Genomic DNA, 22,248 nt, shown 5'->3' with positions numbered 1-22,248 from the left:
CGCCTGATCCTCATCAGTGACCATCAGCATGGTCACATCAGCCCTGTCACAGAAAGGTTTAAGGCGGTTCACATGGATCACCCTTTTGGGTGTCCTGCTAGTGCCCAGTTCCACCAGGTATATGACCTCACTTTTCTTTTCTAGGATAGGGTACTGTCAACTCCATTTGTCTTGGGGGGGACTTGGTGCCACAGGCACCAAAGCCCACACCTTCTGCCTTGGTTGGAACTCCACCAGTGCAGTCTTTTGGGCATACCCAAGCTTCTGGAGCTCCTTGGTGGCCTCAAGGTTTTTGGAAGCTTTTTTCATATACGCTGCCATTCTGGAACATAGACCTAGTGAATAGACCAAAATATCCTGTTTAGGTTCCTGGAGAGGCTTCTCCCAACTTTCCTCCACAAGACAAAATGGTCCCCTAACAGGATAGCCAATTAGAAGTTCAAAGTTGGAACACCCTACTCCCTTCTGAGGCACCTCTCTGTAGGCACAAAGTAGGCATAGCAAAAGAACATCCCAACCTTTTGAGTTGTTTTTCAGGGTGTCCCAAAACATGCCTTTCAATGTATCTCTCAACAAGGCCATTGATTTGTGAATGATAAGGTGTAGTTAACTTGTAATTCACTCCACACTCATTCCACGTGTGTCAGGTATGCAGACATGAAGTTGGAATCTCGGTCTGACACCACCTCCTTAAGGAATGCTACCCTGGTAAAGATACCAATGAGGGCTTTCACTACTGCAGGAGGTGTAGTAGTCCTAAGGGGAATTAACTCAGGATACCTGGTAGCTTGAGCCACTACTACCAGTATGCATTTGTTTCCTGATGCTGTGGGAGGTTCCAGTGGACACATTATGTCCACACCTACCCTTTCAAAGGGAACCCCAACCAGTTGTAGTGGCATTAAGGGGGGCTTTGTGTTTCCACCTGTTTGCCATTGGCTTTACAGGTGATACAGGAACTGACAAACTCCTTTTCTTTCTGGGACATATCTGGCCAGTAAAATTGGCTGAGAAGCTTACTCCAGGTTTTTGTCTGGCCAAGATGCCCAGCTAGGGGGATGTCATGGGCCCATATGAGGAGGAATTCTTTAAAGACCTGAGGCACATTTCTTACATAAAAATGGAACCGCCATCTGGGAGGTCCGGACGGTGTGGCCGCCAACGTTTTTTCTTTCCAACTCCTGTGATCTCTCTCACGCTGCAGCGTGTGTTTCCCACTTGTATTCTATGCTCTTATTGTTTGCTAGCGGCCGGCCCGAAGGTTGTAGGCCCATTTTTGTATCTCTTTTGACTTCTGTAATAAAGGTTTAAAAAAAAAAGACCTGAGGCACTACCCCTCTCCTCTCGCCTCAATGTAAAGGATTCCCTCCTCCCAACTCGTCCTGTGGACATCTACTTTTTCCTGTGCAACAGCTTGCTGTTGCAGGCTTTCAAGAGTTGGAAAGGTCATCTGTCTAAGGCACAGCTGTTCTCTAGAGAGTCCCTCTGGGCCCAGGAGCTCAACCTGATAAGGTTTAATTTCCATGAGCTCAGTTCCCCTCTTGGGGTGACAACTCCTCTTCCTGAAGAGATGGGTCCTGAGCATTTTGCGGTTTAGGAGCTGGTCTCCCAGTCTTCTTACCTTTCATCTTGGAAGGTTGGGATATTCTTCCAGGCTCCAACACTCATTTCCCCCCCTGGGCTCGACTTTGTGCTCTTGTCTTCACACACACTATCTTTGGGATATCCAGCATGGCTGCACAGATTTTTAGTTCTACCTCAGCACATGCTGAGGTCTCCAGATTATCTCCAAGCAGAAAGGCAACTGGAAGTTTTGGAGAGACCACTAACTGTTTCAGGCCAGTAACCCCTCTCCAATCTAATGTGACCATAGCCATGGGGTGGTCTGTGTTGAAACTATCAGCGTTAGTGACTAGATAGGTTTTTCCAGCTAAGTATTGTCCTGGGAAAACCAGTGTATCTCTCACTGTGGTGACACTGGCACCTGTATCCCTCAGGGCTTCTATTCTAGTCCCATTAATCAAGGGGAACTGCTGGTACTTTTGTTAAGTTAGTGAGCCAGACAGCTAAAGTGGCAAAATCTACCCCATCCTCAGAGGCTAGAACTGCTTCAGTGTGGACTCTGATTTGCTCTGGGCACAATATTAATCCCATCTGGATATTTGCCACACCAGTGCTAACTGGAGGTGGACTAGGCAAATTTTTCTTTTGTGACCGGCAGAATCTCCAGTTTGATGTCCTAGTTTCCCACAGATGTGACACCAGGCCTTCAGAGGATCAAAATGTTTACCCTTGTACCCACTATTGGGTGGGAAGACTTCTGGGGCCTACCCTCCTGTGCAGGTGTTTGGTGGCCTTTAGAAGACTCTAGGTTTTTATCTTTAGGGGGATCACCCCTTTCCACTGGGGAGGTTTTGTAACCCCTTACCTTTGGTCATCCTCAGTGGTTGTCTTGGTCATCTTAGTCTTGACCCAGTAGTCTGCCTTCTTTCCCAATACTTGGGTAGAAATTAGACCGAGGTCTACCAGATACTGATGCAACTTTTCATTAGTGCAACTACTTCGCATGTGTTCTTTTATAAAAGTTTTTATAAAGCCCAGCATAGTCATGCACATCACTTCCAAATAACCAACGATCCAGTGTATTTACTGAGTAGTCTATGAAGTCAACCCAGGACTGACTCAAAGTTTTGTGAGCCCCCCTGAATCAAATTTTATATAACTCAGTTGTGAGTCCAAAGGCCTCAATCAGGGGGCCCTTCATGGGGTCATAGGACTCAGCATCTGCCCTATTAAGCGTCACGATTTCGACCCCGCAGTTACCAGTGAACAGTTCCCAAAGCAATGCTCCCCAGTGTGACTTCTTAATTTGTCTCCTTCCACAGGTACTCTCATAGGCTGTGAACCATTTGGTGATATTGTCACCTTCCTCAAATTTGGAGACAATCCCTTTGGGGATTTTAGTGTCATAGGAAGATTCTTTGTCCCTAGGTATTATATTGCTGCCACCATGGATGTGTGCTAGACCCAATTCTGCTCTCTCGAAAGCCAGGAGTCTATCCTCCAGGGCTAGTCTTTCGGCCAACCTTTCTAAAAGGATGCCCTCTTCATTGAGGCTGTCTTAAATACTACTTAGAGTGCCTGTCCCACCTGTGTGGGATCTAGGTACCCTAACCACTGCTTTTAGAAAGATGGGCACAGTGGCCACATCTTCTCTATGTAGGTGAGGGGTTGGTAAGTGACCTCCTCATCATTACTTTCTCCTTCTGCTGGGGGTTCATCCTCCTCTGAAGGGTGGTTCCTTGCACAGTCTGCTAAGAACTCCTGGAGCTGGACCTTGGTAGGATTGGAACCAGTTTTTATCTTTTTACGTTTGCAGATAGACCGTAGCTCTCCCATCTTGAGATGGAGGGATGGGGTTAGGTCGAGCTTCACAACCATTTTCTCTGCATCCATTATTTTACTAATTGTTGGGACCTTTTTAAGAGGCCTAAAAAAACTTCTAAGTACTTTTACCCCTAACTACAGTAGAATTCCAACTTTTAATATACTAAAGGGACTTAACCAATGCCCTGACAAGACTTTTAAAAATGTTGAAAAAATTGTGAATTCAAAATCGAGTTGAACCTAATGGCAATTTTGTATTGTAGTCGTGTGATCAGGAGTTGTCTAAATAGTCCAACAAATGCAAAGTCGTGGACCCCACTGCTGATTCACCAATGTAGGAAGATGGCTCTGTATATACTATACCAAAGTAAGGTATAGTGTGCACAGAGTCCAGTGCATCCCCAGAGGCTTACAGAGACTTAATTAGATAATACTAAAAGCTCTATTTGTGGTAGTGTGGTCGAGCAGTTACGCTTATCAGAGGGCTGTGTTAAGCCTTGATTGTACACACTCAGGCAAGAAATGATTGCACACACTCAAAGACTGAATCCAGACCAATTGTTTTGTATAATAAGTTATTATTTGGATATTTTATTTCTAGAACCAAGAAGTACCCAGTGGCAGATAACTAACAGTTTTCAAAATAGTAATACTTTTCGAAATGCAGTAGGTATAGTTTTGCAAGGCAGTAAGTAGAAATGCATTACTGTCTTAGCAATACTTTTGGATTGTCAATCAGAAACAGTAGCACTTAGTATTTGAAGAAGATCGACAGTTGTATGCAGTAGATAAAATGCAATGAAAACTGTTATATGCATTAACAGGTAAGTACATGACTTACTCTTCCAGTCTTGGGTTTAGACCAACACTGAACCCAATGTTAGTCAATGGAGACCGGGGGCACCCAAGAGGTGCAGGATGCAGTATGTATGCCATGGTGGTCGATACCGGCAATGATGTTTACCCTCGCGGTCAGTGGAGAGCAATGGAGATGAATAGGATTCAGTAGACCTCCAACACCGTTACCGTCTCGGTCCCTGGCAGCAGGTTACTGTAGATCGAATGGAGGCACCGCCAACCCAGCAGTCATGGTCGTGGGGATGGAGATGTGCAGGGGATGGAGGAGTTCCGCCGTCGTCGGACCATCACGGAGAGGCAGTGGTCATGCAGGCGGTGCCGGAGGAGGCTGACAGGGCCACTTGCAGGATGGTACAGGCTTTCAGGAACGGAGATGAGAACAGCTTTTGTCATTGGGCTGAGAGGATCTCTCTAGGTCATGGAAGCCATCCAGTTGCAGTGCTTTCTTCTGGCAGGGCAGTCGTGTTGACATCAGTGTCGGTCCTCTACCACTGCAGTATTTGGGTTATTTTGCTGCAGTGAGTTGCATTGAAAAAAAAAAAAAAAAGTGTTGGTCCTCAACTGTTGCTGTTCCCGTACTGGTGGATGCTGGGGACTAGAGCATCTAGCCCAAAGGGAGGTTCTTGGCAATTTGGTGAAGGCTGAGAGGTCTCCAGGTTGCCTTGGAGACCTTACAGGGTTTCTGGAAGGACAGCTGGCCCAATTGTCAAACTGGTTACAGGTGGCGAGGTTCTTTCTCAGTTCTGTCTGCAGCAGTTCTGTTCCTGTTCCTGATCCTGCAGCCGTCTTCTTCCCTCTTCTTTTTTTGTCCGTCGAATCAGAGGATCAAGTTTCAGGGGTGCCCCTAAATACTGAATTTAGGATTGTTACCGGTACTGGCAGATGGTAGCCAATAGGCTACTTTCCTTTAGGGTGACTACACCCTTAGAATGTCCCCTCCCTTTTGGGAGGGGCCATCCCCCAACCTGACCGGGTCAAATCCTTCAATTCAAGATGAGGAATTTTGTAAGGAGGGGGTGATCTCGGTCCAGGACACCTTTGGGGTGGTCCATGAAGAGAGGGGACACACCTCTCCTGACTACTAATTTTTCCACCAACCTTGCCGCCAAAAGCGGGGCTTGATCAAGGGGGTGGGCACCTCCACTAGCTGGAGAGACCCTGTCTTGCATATCAAAGGGCAGGATGCCTTTGAGGTGCACCACCCTGAATGCTGTTCCTGCTTGGGGCTAGGTGTGCAGCACATCCACCCCAAGCAGTCTTTGTCCCTGACCCACGAGAGCACTGTGTGGCAGGCAGGTCATTTTTTTCAGGGGGCACCTCTATGTAGCTCTCTTAGTGCATTTTGTAATAAATCCAACACTGGCATCAGTGTGGGTTTATTATGCTGAGGAGTTTGATACCAAACTCCCTAGCATTCAGTAAAGCCATCATGGAGTTGTGGAGCTCGTAATTACAAACTCCCAGCCCATATACTCAATATGACTCTACTGCACTTACAATGTCTGTGAATGGCACAGACACTGTAGGGGCACATTGCTCATGCAGCTGTGCCCTCACCTTAGGGCTGTGAGGCCTGCTAGCGGGATGTGTGCCATGTCGACTCTTAAGTTTTGTCTGCACCACAACACACAGTCTGCAATGGCAGTGTCTATGTGTTTGGTGAGGGGTCTCTTAGGGTGGTACAATACATGCTGCAGCCCTTAGAGACCCTCTCTGGTCACAAGGCCCTTGGTACCACTGGTACCTTTTACCCAGGGACTTACATGTGTACCAATTGTGGAAACTAAGGGACAGTTTTGGGAAAGGACACAGGTACTGGGAATCTGATTGTCAGCGACCCAGTGCACACTCAGTCATAGTGCATCAGATATCAGGAAAAAAGTGAGGGGTACCCATGCAAAACAGGGCTCCTTCCTGCCACTGGCCTGCCCCAATTGCAGGCCTCATGGGAGGGTATGTGTGACGACTTGTTAACTATCACCTACACTCACCGTTACACCAACACATAGGCATGATAGAATGATAGATTATGCTCCACGGAGGCTACCAACTATTAACTGGCTTCATGGCCAGATGGGGATGCTGTTGGTAAGTTTTTCCTATCGCCATCAGGATACCATGGATCGACACGTTCATCCTTAGCTAGAGGAGGACCACAGATTCTTTTTGCTCCTCTAGGTAGGGTGGGAGGGGTAATGGGAAGGAAACGGGTCTAACCAATATTCATGGATATAGGGTCAGTGTCTGCTAAGCAGCCACAAGGGAGAAGGGCTGGTTTCTAGAGGCCCATTACAGCGGAAACAGATGGGGGCAGATCAGTATTTGAATCGAGGCTATACTTTCCCTAAATACTGCAACCAATTAGAAGACACCCCCTTCCCAATAGTCCCATCCTATTAAGGAAACTATCACTGAGATCAGAAACCCCTACCCAGTGCCCTATATAAGGTAGGGAGAAGAGATACAGAGAAAACGTAGGACTCCTGCATGGAATGGTCGTAGATACCTCCTTTTTTTCCATGCAAGTGGAGGGCTCTTCCAGAAGATTCTGAGGGATGGCCAGGAAGGAAATAGGTGCAAACAACCAGAAGAAGACTTGGGATTCTCTCATGGAAGGTTGACAGATGCCTTGTGTCTTCCCAGGGTGGACAGAACTACAAGGAGATTGAGTGATATTACATCTGGACTGAACCGTTTATACAGAAAGCTTTGGCAAAGCTTACTTTGGCTATCATTTTATGTCCTGACCAAAACATTTTAAAAAGCCTTGCTGCAGTGAATGAATGAAAACAAAAACAATTGTTATATCTCTTGCGCCAATCTTACTATGGCTTTCATTCTGGCAAAGGGATACGGTGGGCCTAACCCAAAACATCACTAAGGATTATCTTGATTGTGAACAGGCCCACAAGGCCCCTTGGCTCAATAATGTAAGAGAAATATTAGTAAGTCTGGGCCTAGAAGCATTATACAATAATCCTCTTAATTGTCAGAAAGTTCCCAAAGCTGAAATTAAATCTCGCTTCCAAATGTTCAGGGAAAAAAAAGATACACATCCAACTGTAACAAAACCATGGTAATATTATACCTGTGATTGCAGTCTGTTTCTGTGGGCCCAAATTCATACTTGGTTGCTGTGACCAACATGCACCACCGATATGTATTAATACGTTTTAGATTAAATCTTATCCCTTGTATTTTGGGCTTCCCCTCGGGAGTGTATTCAATTAGTGAACTGCCAGTATGTCCATGTGACGGCACTTCTCCTCAGTCCAATCTTCATTTTATATTTATTTGTAAATTTTATATCACTGAGCGTAAAAAGTATATTCGCCCAATAGTCCCAAAATATAAATTTGCCCAATGTCGTCCAGCACTGTTTTTCCTCCAAATGCTACCTGATCTTTATGTATGTTTCTCCCTTGCATCCTATCTATGTTCGGCTTTAGTAAATCAGAGATCGATTAGCCCATAGTTTGCACCCTAACTGATGGTGGTACTGTCTTCTATGTATTCTTTATATTTCAAATTAATTTACCTGTTTTAATACTGTATTTTTAAACTCAACTTTTTTTTACCTTGTTTTTAGCTGTAATTACTGATTGTTATGCTATGAAAATGAGATATATTGATCGATTGTTTGTATGACTTCCACACTTTTATGATCTTAATAGTTAAGGTCGAATAAAGTGAATTGAATTGAATTGAAATTGTTTTCTGTATATAGTGCATCTGTGAGATAAGGAATTCAGTGTGTGATGATTCTGTGTACTTTTGTGATACAAAATAGTACATGCAATAATTCAGTCCAAATGCTAGCTCTCCATAAGAGGTATGGGGATACACCAAACAGCCAATTTCATGAGTTGAGGAAGTAATATATCTCTGAGTGGAGTCAAAGAGCCGATGGTATTATAAAGAATATAGTAATACAGTTCTAGAAACCTACAGAGGCAGCTACTGACCAACACTATTTAACAGCAAATAAGAAAGACATTGGGGAAACAAATCTTAGCACACATAACTGCATACATGAATGGACAATATGCTTGGTGCATTCATTACAACAAATCATTGCTAAGTGTAGTTCCTAGTGTATAAGGAAAAACAAAAGAAATAAAATAAAAAAATACATAATAAGATGCAGAAACGGTGTCATATAACACAGGGAGCAGAAGCAAAAATGCCTACTACTCGGGATTTACATTGTAAGAGACAGAAAGTGTGTCATATTATAAACACAGAATCACTGTCAGTTTGTACGTAAAGCTCCTAACGTATAACACTTGCACCTAGATGATATTTGCAGCAGCCATTTTGAATTGCACAATCTATCACCTTACTCAGCCATCCAGATCTCAAGACACTACCATTTTATGCTCTGGCTTCCAAGCTGGCAGGGAAGGGGGCGAAGAGTAACTAGGTTTTTGGACAATATCCTACATAAAACATTACTGACAAAGTCAACGTGGTTTCCAGTTAGCTGCACTTAAAGTACCGTTGTGAAAAAAGCACAAATTTAGAGGAGCGGCACATGTATTGGGGCTGCAGCTTTGGAAGGATCAGGTGCCCCCATTCATCAGCCAGAGCATTTAGGGCATTCAGGATGGCATACATACACTCCGGGCCCGATTACAAGTTCGGAGAATCAGTACCCCATAGGATATACCACCAAGGCCGATTCCCAGTGGTTGAGTGTTTCCATGCCTGGGATTACTGGGTGCTGGAATATTGACCCACTTATATGTATGGAAACCCACCTGATAATACCTCCTGTCAAGGAGATCACTGGGATTTAAAGAGGCTCAACATGGCTGCCACCTGGACCCCTACCAGTACATGAAGAGTTGCACCGTTGGAAGGGGGTGTGGCTTGGAGCCAATGTGAGAAGACGCAAGCTGCGGAGCTCCGGCCGACATCCCCCGCAAATACAAACATCCTGAGCCCCGGGCACATCCATTTTGGGGCACCCAAAAGGTGAATTGACCTAGGAGTGTGCTGATCCACTCACTGTTGCTCAGCGGGCCGATTTGGTGGCTGATCAACGAGACCTGGGCTGGCAGTGAAAGCCCCGGCAAAGAGTAAGATGGCGGCTGGGAAAGGGTGGAGCGCTTAGCTCACGGCGGCGCGCAGGTGGTGTGAGCAGACAGGGGCTGGAAGAGCCTAGCTGTGCCGGGTACCGAAGATATTGAAAGCGGAGACAACGCGTCCAGCAAGGTGACAGTGGAAGAGCTGGAAACACTGCTGCTTGCGCCGATACAGTCTCGAAGGAGGAGAGCCCCGTGCGAGCTTCACGTAGATCCCCACAGCGGACCTGTTGACCTTGTTGTCCCCGATATGGCCTGGTAAGACGCGGCCTGCGGGGGGAGGGCAGCGGCGTTCACGAACAGCAGGGCGGGTAGCATCAGACTGCCCCGATTGAAGTCGCAGTAGAGGACAGAAGCTCCCCTCCCCCCCCCCCCCCCCGGCATCGCCATTTTGGCGGAAAGCACGTCTGAGTGGACAATTGCATTCAGAGTGACCGGATTCCTGGGGTGGTACCTGAACAGAACTAAAAAGTGGTAGATAGGCGACAAACGTCCTGGGCCCAGGTAGGCCTACAATCCAGACCTTCAAACGGAGGGCCACAGGCAGGTCCCGGACGTTGTCTTGGGAGACCAGGAACATTTTGAGGGGAGGCTTTACTCTCACCGGATGCGCAGTTGGCCCAGACATCTTCATTGACACGCTAACTAACGGAGACGAGTACAGAGGAAGTGAAAGGGAACCACCGATGGGGTCCACCATGATCCCAGTGAGATAAGGGCCCTAATCGGCTGAGGGGGAGACTCATATGTGCAGGGGATCCTTGGAAAACATAAACAATGTGCTGAATCGGGGAGGAGCCAAGATGGCGACCGGAGCAGACGCTTGAGCGCCCGGCTCCGTCGGCCCGTGGCCTCGGACTACTATCCTGATGCCCATCCTCGCCGAATTTCGAGGTGCAACGTATGCGAAGACGCGCTGACCGCGCTGCCGCTTTCCCGGAGTCTCAGCCCGCCCGGATGCCCGAGTTGTGGGTGCTTTTGTCCTCTGCACTAAACCCCTGCGCCATTATGGCCTTTGCCGGCCCCCTGGAAGCTCCGCAGTTACCGGACCAGCTAGCGCTAACCTGAGCCCCGCGGTCCCGATCTCACCTCGCACCACGGATCGTTGCCGGATGAGCCCGGGGAGAGACGGCCGGACACCTTCTGCACCCTGTGCCTGACGGGCTGGAGCTGTGGGGTGGGCCCCGGTGCGGCGGGTCTCCTGCCCCGCTCTGAGGACCGCGCTGTGGGAGGCTGCTGACCCCCTTCACCTATTGCCTAGCCGGCGGCAAAGAGAACCTGCGAGAAGAGAAGCGACTGTCGGCCTTCCCTGCTGCGGCGTAGACCTGAGGGGAATTGACTCCTTGCCACGACCCCCCCCCTGGCCTTTGCAACGTACAGCGGCAAAACATGGCGTTGAGTGCCTGCTCGCGGCTGGGGGGTGATACTCCGGTCTCGCCCGCTGCCCACTTCGCCCTCCCTCTTCCGGACACCAGCTCCACAGTGCCGTCCCGGATTGCTGCCGATGTGGGGGCCCGGCTTCCGCTGACATGCGGCTCCGTTCTGGCTGTCCTGCGGGACTTTCAACTACAAATGTGCGCTGGCCTGCAGGCGCTGAGTGAGCGGTTTGACCCCATACTGTCGGCTGCGGGTCGTGAGCGCTTTGTTTGTCATCCACAGGGCGTGGGTCTCCCGGTGCTTTTGTCCTCTTGCGGGGACACAACGGCGGTGTATGATTGTGCTACACTGGTGCCTTCATCCGGCGTTCCCGGCACCCGGGATCCACCGCTCTCCACCTCAACTGCGGATACTTTGTCCCCCTGGTCATGGCTGCCTGCTTCATTGTTGCCTGCCTCACCGCGTCCGCAAGAGTATCCTGCTGAGCGACACCTAACGGCTTCGAGGAACCGTCCGCGGTGGCCTACTGCTTCCTTTTTGTGGAACTCCTGTTCTTTACTTGCCAGGTTTGGATTTTATGTGGTGCAAAGAGGGACCTCAATAGATGGTCGGCGGCCATTTCGTGATCCTACTTCACCATCTTCTCACAAGCGGCCATCTTGTCTTTGTCTGCTCGGGACACGGGGCCTTCATGTAGGGGCTGGTTTAATCCCAAGCCCGCGATCGGGCCAGGGCTAGATTGACTTCTATCGCCAGGGTTCATGGACGGGCTGGCCTGGGACTGGAACTGTATGTATGTTTTGTGCGCACTCGTCGCGACTTGTCTTCCTTCGCTTAAATTGTGGTGACATGGTATCTTCGCATGCAGTTTTTTGGCGTAGTGGGCTCTCAGTTTGTGGAGGCCATAACTGGCTGATGGTTTGGGGCGCTCTGGTGTCCCGTGGGCTCCTCCCCACCTTCTTTTCTGTTTTCTTAATTTCTTTACTCTATTCCTACTTTCTCTCTTGTCTATATTTCGGGTTCATTGGGCGACAGGCACTATGCCGGGGGGGGGGCAGGCCGTAGCCTCCGCATTGGTGTAGGGTGGGGGGGTAATACTCTGTTCTTAATTAGTTCTATGGGCCTTTTTCTTTTATGTCTCTGTGCTCTACTTGCCTCGATTCGGGGTCCGGGTGTGGGGTGGATCGAGTGGGGGCGGCTCTGGAGGGGTGCGTACTTGCTCATGTGACTATCCTGTTATATCTCTGCACCGCCTCACTGCTTGAGATTTTACTTCCATTGTTGTTTTTACTGATGTTGCTGCTCTCCCGTGTGGTGAAGCTATCTTGCGGACTCGAATCTCCTTTGTTCTTATCCTTCACTGACCTTTTTTTCCCTGATAAAATTATCTTAAAAACTTAAAATTAACCTTCACTTCTCCTTCCCCGGGTGTCAAAGATATCTCCAGTATGTAACTCATAACTCGTTGCTAATCTTGACCGTTGACGCACGGGGGATGTAATGTGGGTATCAGTGCTTTACTGTATCGTGGCCGGCCTGACGGTTGTAGGCCCGTATTTGTTCTTTTAAGATGCACGAATAAAGGTTTTAAAAAAAAAAAAAAAAAAAAAAAACAATGTGCTGAACCCCGATGGTTAGTGGGAATACGGCTATATCTACTTAGCCTGATAGTCCATATGGACCGGATCACTGGGGTGCACAAGACTTGGCCAAACCAGCAGTACCTCTGTGAAGATGATCGACACTACATTTAAAGTGTTTTCTGGGGGGGAGGGTCTTTGCCTAGGTGGAGTGTGCGCTCAGCCTACACTGGTGGTCTGCACACAGAGAACTTTACAGGAACACGTAAGTGGAAGCCCACTGGGAGAGATGGGGAAACCATCAAAGAGAAGAGGATTTGGTGATCTCAGCATGGGGGCGCAGGACCCCAAATAGATGACAAAGAGGAATGTGTAGAATCGGGGAAAGAGACGATCAACACGACCCCCACCCTGGTGGATATTATGCAAGCTATCACGGCATCCAGAGAAGACCTACAGGCGAAAATTGACTCAATAGGGACAGATTTAAGTTTAGTAAAGGATGACCATCGTAAACTCAAAGAACGAGTGATATCCTCGAAAAAGGAACTCTTTGATCTGCCGGAAAAAGTGGAGATGCTCCAAAAGTCACTTAGTGCAGTCGAGGGCGGAGTCAAAGTACTGGAAGCGCGAGCAGAGGACAGCAAAGGAAGATCGCGCAGGAATAATATAAGGATAATAGGAATGCCAAAAAAAACAGGGGGCACAGATATGGTGGGCTTCCTTGAATGCTGGATCAAAACTGAAGTGGCCCCAGAGGGACTCTTCCCCCTTCTACGTGCTAGAACGTGCCCACAGGGTCCCAGCCAGGCTGCACCGACTGGGGGCCCCTCCCTGGCCCACAGTGGCAAGATTGCTTCATTTTCGGGATTGTGATCATGTGCTCTTTAAGGCCCGTCAAAAACAGGAACTGCAGGTGGCCAACAGTAAAATGATGGTCTTCCCAGACTTTAAGAAGGTTGTACAGCGTCAGAGGACCTCATTCTTAGCTGTTAACAAAGAAACTGAGGCAATTTCAGATTCCTTATGCAAGGTTATTTCATGCTCTGCTGCGAGTAGCGGACCAGGCAGTTTTTCACCACCCCGCAGGAAACAGGGTACTGGCTGGACAGCCGGCGGGGCCAGAACGAAGGGAATACGTCTCCGGAATGCTCACAACAGTATGCAGGGAAGAACACACCTGTGGCACGTGTTCCATCATCTAGAGAAGCCAGAAATGAGAGGCATAAGGCGCTGCAGGCGGTGACGGAACTCACCAGAGGGGAATCCAGCCCTGGCTCAAGCAAGACTGGACAGGATGCAGATAAGTCAGATGGATTGGTGGCTGCTAGTTCTAATGAAAACTCAGATAAGGACTTGCCACAGGTCACGCCTCGAACAACGGATGACATTGCCATAATAGGACAGATTAGATGGGTAAGTAGATGTTTAATAGCACTACTGATGGGCCCAAAATTAACTGGGAGGAGAAGATGGGGCTGGTCTTCCGAACGCCGACTTCCTGCACTTCACCTGGGACCCGGGGAAGATAATATTCTAGCTAATTTTCGGGGAAGGGGTAGGTGGAGCTCCGAGATCTGCTGAGTACGCTTCACAGCCCCAACACTAGAAAGAACACTGTTTTGGAGACTACTCCGAGTTTGGATGGGAAATAGTTTGGTTGCACCTGTCCTGGGGAGGGGGAGTTGGGGGTTTCTTATTGTACTATTTAGGGGTTGGGGAATTGTTGGGACCAGGCGTGTCATAGTTAGAGAAGCCACAGGAGCGATGTTCCAACTAACACAATGGTACCCCCATAGATCTTAAATGGATATTTTGGAATGTACGGGGGATGCATACATTGTCAAGGCGGCATAGCATAAATGCTTTTCTGGTCAGTAGGGGAGTACAGATTGCGTTGCTCCAAGAAACTCACGTATTGGCCAAAGAGTGAGCTACACTCCAGCGCAGATGGAGAGGTCAAGTGTTTTATACTAATTATTTGGCTTTCGCGTGGGGGGTCCTGATTTGGGTAAGAGCGTGAGTGCCCTTCCAATGTACAAACCAATGCTTGACCCCGAGGGCAGGTACATAATAGTTTCAGGTAAATTGGATGGTAGGGACATAGCCCTGGGCAGCCTCCGCGGGTCAAATACGGAACAGCCGGAAATCTTGGCCCAGCCCTGCAGAACGCTGGCCTCCGTACTGACAGGCCCAGTAATCCTAGGTCTGGATTTTAACTGTGTTACTGATATTGGGTTGGACTGTTCGCTCCCGCTACTCCCGGAGGCTCCTACACATAAAATAGCGGAAGCACGCCTTGCCTGGCAATTGAAGTGGTGTTTGGTAGACTCCTGGCGAACGCAACATCCAGGCGACAGGGACTATTCCTTCTTTCCTGCCTTACATGAACTCCATATCAGACTTGACTCTACACTATGCTCCCCAGACATTCACGAAAATGTACAGGCTAGCGAGTACCTCACTAGAACAATCTCAGATCATAACCCAATACTACTGGGAATAACATGGTCTCGTGAGCGACCTAGAATCCCGAACTGGCGCTTGAAACCAGAAGCATTAGAGGATCAGGTTTTCAGAATGACAGTGGGTACTGCTATTGAGCAATATTTTGAAGAAAATTCCAAAACAGCAACATCTAAATTAATTGAGTGGGATGCATTTAAGTCAGTTATCAGGGGGAGGTGTAGCTCTGAAGCAGTGGGGGTCCGTAGGACTTTACTACAAGACACAATGTCAGCAGAGCAGAGACTTCGAGAATTGGAGAGGGAACAACTAGAAGAGAAACAAACATGAGGAACTACTGGTGTCTAGGGAAGCAGTGGCTGACCAGGTTTAATGACTTTGTTGTTTTGACTATAAAAAACGATATAACTTGGGCTCATGCTGAAAGGGACACATCTGGAGCCCTGCTGGCCTGGCTGGCCAATCCGGCTCGAAGGGGGTCGGTGATATTAGAATTAAGGGGACGAGGAGATGAAACTTTATACCGCCAGCAGGACATTAATAATAGATTGTTCGAATTCTATGAGAATTCATATAAGAGCAAGCAGTCACCAACGCCCGATGAATTGGCTAACTTTGTAAATGCCGTGGAACTACCGGTAGTGTTGGAAGAAATAGTGAAGGATCTGGGGGCTGATATAGAGTTAAGTGAGGTGAGGGAGGCTATAAAAACCATGGCCAGAAACAAGACACCAGGTACAGATGGACTCCCGGTGGAGTTCTATTCGACCTATGTTGACTTACTCGCTCCTAAGCTGGTAGAACTATATAATCAAGCGTTGCAGGAAGGTCACCTCACCTATACAACGAGAGAGGCGGTAATTATTCCGTTACTGAAACCGGGGAAACCAGCATGGGACACGGCAGCCTACCGGCCATTGTCTATGCTAAATCTAGACTATGAGGTTCTGAGCCAGATATTGGCGACCCGGCTTCTCCCTCATATGTCAACATTAATTCACCAGGACCAGGCGGGCTTCATCCCCACCAGAAACACTGCATTAAACATTAGACGTCTCCTTTGGATCCTAGATGCGAGATCCAACTGCGAGGATGATGAGACCATCTTTGCAGTGGTTATTGAAAAGGCCTTTGATAGCCTTGAATGGGCTTACCTGTTTGAGGTGGTGAGGAAATGTTGTTTAGGCCCAGCATTCATGAAGTGGAGGGCTCTGTTATATGCGGAGTCTACTGCCCGGGTTAAGAGCGGTAGACTGATTTCTGGAAGTTCTAGAATAGAAAGGGGTATGCGACAAGGGTGTCCTTTGTTGCCTCTACTGTTTGCCTTGGCAATGGAGCCGCTGGCAGCCAGAGCTCGTACGGGTCCATATTTTCAGGGGTTAGAGGTAACTGGCCTAGAGGGTTAGCAGCACCTGATTTTGAACATTATTACATAGCTGCGCAATTGCAATGGCTCACAAAACGGGTGGCGGACAAACTTAGGGGTCCAGAAGACAGGAAGAGAGAGGCCCCAGACTTGCGACTCCTGTCAAGAATAATATTGAGACTTCCTTGCCAAGACAGAGATCTCCCACGAACTTAAGGACAGCACATAAATGCTGGAATAGAAGCCTGAGAAGGGCCAAGATTAGGCATCCCTACGCACCGCAAATCCAATTGATTATGTGTGAGGCACTCCCCCCATGGAGGTGACTGGCGTAGGTTGGAAACATGGGCGGATCTAGGCATATCTACGATAGGAGACCTTTAGGAGGAGGGCAATGACCTCAGGGAACATCACGATATACCGGGAGGAGACGTTCTATTGCACACAGCACTTACAGCAGCCATGAGGAAACACTGGAGGGAGGGACTCACTGAGCCAGGAACCTCAATGGGATGCCAATATATGGTCACTGCGGCAGACACCTTTAAGGTAGTCACATGTCTGTACAGGCGAATTACATATACAACGCTCCCTACCCTTACTAAGATCCATAGAGAGTGGGAAACAGAACTGGACAAGCCCATAGCGGATAGGGATTGGGGGATACTGGTGGAAAGAGCCTGGAAAAGCACTAGAAATGCACGGTTTCAATTGATAAACTTTTATGTACTACACAGGGCCTACCTTACCCCACATAAGCTCAATAAATATTTCAATATGCAAACAGCAGCATGTCCTCGCTGCCAAAAATAGGAGCTGATTTCTTGCATATGTTCTGGAGTTGTCCGAACATAGGGGCTTTCAGGGAGGAGGTAACCATAATATTGGCGGATGTGACTGAGAAAGAAATAGTGAATACTGCGGATTACTGTCTGTTGCTTTGGTTCCCCCATACCATAACGAGTAAGTTCCAAGATCTTGGGCTAGTATTGGCTAAGAGAGACATTACCAGCCATTGGAAAACAAGAACTGGCCCTAGTTTAACTAGGTGGAAAAAAGAGTTCATTAAATGGGCTGAGTGTGAAAATACTGTTAGATTGCAAATAGCTAAACGAACGGGAAGTGAGAAATCGCTGGAGGTAGCTAGAGCATGAACAGCGTTGCTTGATTTATTTTAAAAAACCGACACTGTGGGAGGAAGTGACCAGGAGGGTGAGGACCAAGGTGAAGATGTCTGATTCTCCTGCACTAGGCCTCATAAGTGCAATTACCCCATGATAGATACACTCCCACTGGGTGGGAGGAAGACCCCTGAGTGTATTCTAGTGACTCACAAAGTCAGAATGAGATGCCCGGCAACCGACTGGGAAGGTAAGGGACTAATGAGATACGCCTGGGTTGGAAGGTAGGGTGGAGGGTGCAGTTGGGGTAAGTTTAAGCAATTGTATAGGAATTGTAAGGTTTAAAGTACGTAATCACACATAGAAAACTGATAATATGTAAGACACAACTGATCTAGTGCGAGTATATTGAAATAGGTTGTGAATATATGCTTCCGGAGAGATTACCCTTGAGAGGGTATATTTTATAAGTCACTGTGGAAATAGTCAGATGAGGATGGTTTTACACTGCTATTATTATTGTATTGCTTAACTGAAAAGTTAATAAAATTTGTTTACAAAACAAAAATGGAAACTTGCACCATTCCCACCTGCAGCTCCATAGCCTACTCTGAAGTTGGACACCTACCTTTGCTCCCTGCTGTTTGCACAGTGAACTAATGCTGTCAGGAAGCAAGGCTGGAGGACCTGATTACTACTCAATATAGCTCATGCATGGCAAAGTGGTACCCACATCCACTTGCACTAGGTCTCTTACAGCTAAGGAAAGGCTGAGTGACATTGTGGAGTGCTGGTGCTGTCTGGACTAAGCGGGCCTTTGTTACGCCCCTGGACTAAGGACGATTCCGAGCAGCCACAAACTCTTACGTGTTCTAAAATGACCACAGCCATCTTGGATCATTGAGTCTAAATTCCTTAGTGGTTTCACAGTGTTCTTTGCTAGGCAGTTGTGAAACAATGTTGCCACAGCCAGGATCTTGATACTTGGAGCTTGGATTTAGCTTGCAAGGAGTCCAACTTCTTCCTGAAGGATTGTTTTGCTCAACATTGCAAATACAGAGAAGTATACTGAAGTTGTGTTGTTGATCAAAACAAACTTTAAATATTTTTTTTGCATGTTTATGTGAACTCTTAAAATTGCAAAGTGTACTCTATTTACTTTATACTGTGTAGTAACGTGAAGGATTCTTAGAATGGGCAGTATTTGATATGTGTATATATGAATGCCATGTACAACATAGTAGAGTTCTAGTATACACATACAATTACCGATAGCAGGGTGCAACCGGATGTTCACAGTTCCACAAAAGTGAAGTAGAAACCATAACTCATGTTCCACAAGTGTGTGTAGTGATGAATCTTGAGGTAGTGCTTTAAAACAAAGGGAGAATTGCTAGTGCACATGAGAAATTTGGATTCTTATTTTTCGAATGTTGGTTACAGAAATATTTGTAAGGTATATCCATTCACAGTCAGCTGAAATAAATGTTCTCATACACTGCATTTAACCCAATGCACCTGGCAAATTGCGTGCTGGTAAGCCAGGCATTGCGCTCCCTTCCCCATTTTTCGTTGGCTACATGTTGATACTGGACTGACAAGCTTATTGGGATGCACATGCGCTTTGGGAAGTGATACAGAAACGTGAGAAGACTGAAGTGGGTATTATACGCTGAATTTACCACAATGTTTCTGGGCCGGTGTGTGCTTTACAATTACAGTTATACTTAGCATTCTTAATGACAAGTTACCTAAGATATTTTTTTGTCTTGTAGAGACCCACTACAATGCTACAGACCTCCTTAGCAAGCAGAAGTGACAGGCAAAGTGAAGTAGTCCTGTATCTCTGTTTGCTCTCTTACCCCATTCACTTTTCCAGTTTTTGTAACTGGCCATTATATTCTTGTGCATATGGGTGGAGGTGGTGAGAGATGGAAAAGAGCATTGCTCTCATTAGATCCTACATGACTAAATCACAACAGGAACTTAGTGTAGGTAAGTCAGAGAGTAAGACAGTTTTAGAGTTCGTTGCAATTAACCAGAAGTTATTTGACGAAGGCAGCAAAATAAGATGCAATTACCTTTAACCACAGATTTTAAGAGATCAGGTTCATGGGCACTGCCACCTGCGTTGAGAAAGACTAAGCTTTTTGGATATTCCACAGTGACTCCAACCATACGATTAGCACCTCCAGAGAGGTTCTCTAGAGGTCCAAAGACATGCATTATTCATTAATCCGACTCAGTTAAAAACTGCAACCTTACAGATGATCAAACCAAGGTGGTCTTTGTTCTTTCATAGTTGAGTGGGAATGTAGCTAATTGGTGAATCCCACTGGTGGATAAAATAATCATTTGCTTTATATTTTTTCCAGCTTTTTTTCTGATGCAGTAATTATTTGATAGAACGTCACCTACTTAGATAATGAGTTGTGTAACCCTCATGAGGTTTGACTATATTAGCTGGTTCTTTACCGTGAGATAGGACCACTGAAGATGGCGCAGGCTGAGCTAAGTCCACAACATATGCATATTTCTACTTACACATTTGTAAGGAAAAGCCTCTTTTTGTGTGGTCATCTCCAGGCTTTTTTTTGACCGCTGCTTCTGGTTTTTCAACTCTGACAGTGCACTGAGGCCTGCTAACCAGACTTCAGGGCCAGTGCCCTGAGCGAAAACGTAAATGTTACATTGGCTTTACCTAATTGGCGTAGGCTGACTTAACTATAAGTACCTAGGATATGGTGCCCAGGGCATTTAAGTTAGAGAGTCATCCCAGGGATTACAGCACTGGTTGTGCCACCCTGGGTGTGACACAGGTAAAGTTAGTCTCCCAGTGAGCCATTGTAGACAAGAAGAGCAGTTTTAACCTGCTAGCCCGACTTTGCCATTTAAAGGACTAGCAAAGCAAACCTCTGTCTACAATATGTATTAGTCATCCCTATGACATGCCTACTGAGCCTTAAGACAGGGTCCAACATATTTAATAAGCAGAACATGTGTTTTTCATGTCCTGACAGTAAAAACACAAAACTGTTGTTTTTATTGTTGGAAGGACTTGGTCGCCCCATTGGCAAGTACAGTGTTACAGGCTGACCCCTCAGCTGTGCTAACTCCTGAACGGTGCAATCAAAGTTGATACTCAAACAACTTGTTAAATTAATATGACTTGATTCTCAAGTTGAAATTAATGAAGCTGGTAACCGTGTACAACATTTTACAAAAAGGCCATTTCATTACCTTCAATCTGTTGGGATGTTGACCCAGTGACCAGGACTGCCAAACTCCATTAGTGGACCGAGCAGCAAGAACCCCATTTACCACATCTCATCCATAGCCTCCTTTGAGCATCTACAGCATCCTATATCGCTTGCACTAGGACCACTTCCAAAGAAATTAATTACAAAGGGAATAAAGTGCCTGTAACTGTATGGGAACTGCTTCACTTGTAAGGTAACTGATTCTGTGGACCTTGCTGCTCCCCCTGATCGACTCCCTACTGGAATTGGTTGCCTAAAGCGACTCTATGTGGCAGCATTGCAACCAGACCAACTTTTTGGTGAAAAGATTTCCAATGCTTGTTTTTGGTTGAGTGAACTGCTTTCATTTACTATACCTTATAAATTGTATATCTCCATAAACCTCCATAGATCTTTTGATTTGTGGTGTCTAAAAATAAATAAAAATACGGTCTATTTTTATAAAGTGGTGTTGGATTTCTTTAGTGTCCTGTTAATTTCTTTTTCAGTTGTATAGGTTCTATTTAAATGTTTTACACTTGTTCCTTGCCTTGGTGCTCAGAGCCACAGCTACTCAAGGATGAGCTGAAGGTTTGACAAATGAAATCTCTGGTCCTAAAAGGGTTGGTAAATGTATTCCTAAGCTGGATTTTGTAAGCATCACTCTCTGATACTTGGTTGGTTAGAGATTTGTCTGTTGAGGGATATATGAATGACAGCAACCAGAGGAGTACATTTATAGTCATAGTTTGACAGTAGTCAAAACCTCCTTTCATAAGTGGCAGCAGCTTACCTGATGCAAAAACGAACATAAGCTCTAGTGAACCAAGTCGCCAGAATAAAAAGAGTGTGGAGAAGGCAGCGAAAGCAGGCCAAGAGTCTCTAGCTATTGTTACAAAGCTGCTGGGGTACCTTGATTTGCAGAGGTATGGTACAGCTGGAGAAGCAGAAGATAAATACACAGAAAGAGAAGGGGAAAAAGGGTGGGGACAGAAACGGTGAACAAACTAATGCCTGAGGCAACCATACAACCAAGAAACCTGAGAGACAACATGGTTCAACTAATTGCACTGTTTATGCTGTTATGAATGCTGTGTTTCATAATCCTGTAGTAACGGTTGGTCTGTCTCTTCCCTATCTCCCTTGCCCAGTAGAGCCCTCCTCCTACTCTGCCCCAGCCTCCATAAACTAGTATTTCAAACTTTCAATCCGTTCAGACTGCCCCACTGTTTCTGAACAATCTTCTTTTTACCGTGACTTGTTTACTAACTCCTGGTTCTTTTTCTACTGAATCCTTACACCTTTTGGGCTGCCACAACAGTTCAATTGAATATTGTGTTTTGTCAGAATAGTTTATCATTTCATGTACATATAGAGAAAATAGTCCTTCTAAGATACTTGCAGTAATGGGTATTTTGCCAGCAATGCCTGTGTTATCTCTTTGCCCGCTTGTAATCAAGAATTTAGTGGTTATGATAGAAGTTATGACAAATATTTTACCCTAGGTAAAAGTTATACTTGCAAGATTGATTTCAAATGAGGCACATCAGTTTCTTGAATTTAAGTGTTTTGCTTGATCAGAAACAGAATATTTTGGTATGCAGATGAACATTTCTCTAATGGATTTATTAGGCCCTCACAATCTCTAGTTTTTTCCTCACTATTTTTTGTACCTAGAAAAGGGGAGAGCTGAGAATATGTATAGTCTTCAGAGCCCTCAATAGAATTATTGTGAAGAATTGTTACCCTTTGTGGATGACAAAATAT

This window comes from Triturus cristatus, chromosome 3_2 (assembly GCF_964204655.1).
Source record: "Triturus cristatus chromosome 3_2, aTriCri1.1, whole genome shotgun sequence".
In the NCBI taxonomy this organism is placed as follows: Eukaryota; Metazoa; Chordata; class Amphibia; order Caudata; family Salamandridae; genus Triturus; species Triturus cristatus.
The sequence above is the reverse complement of the archived record's forward strand: the minus strand, read 5'-3'. Positions refer to the sequence as shown.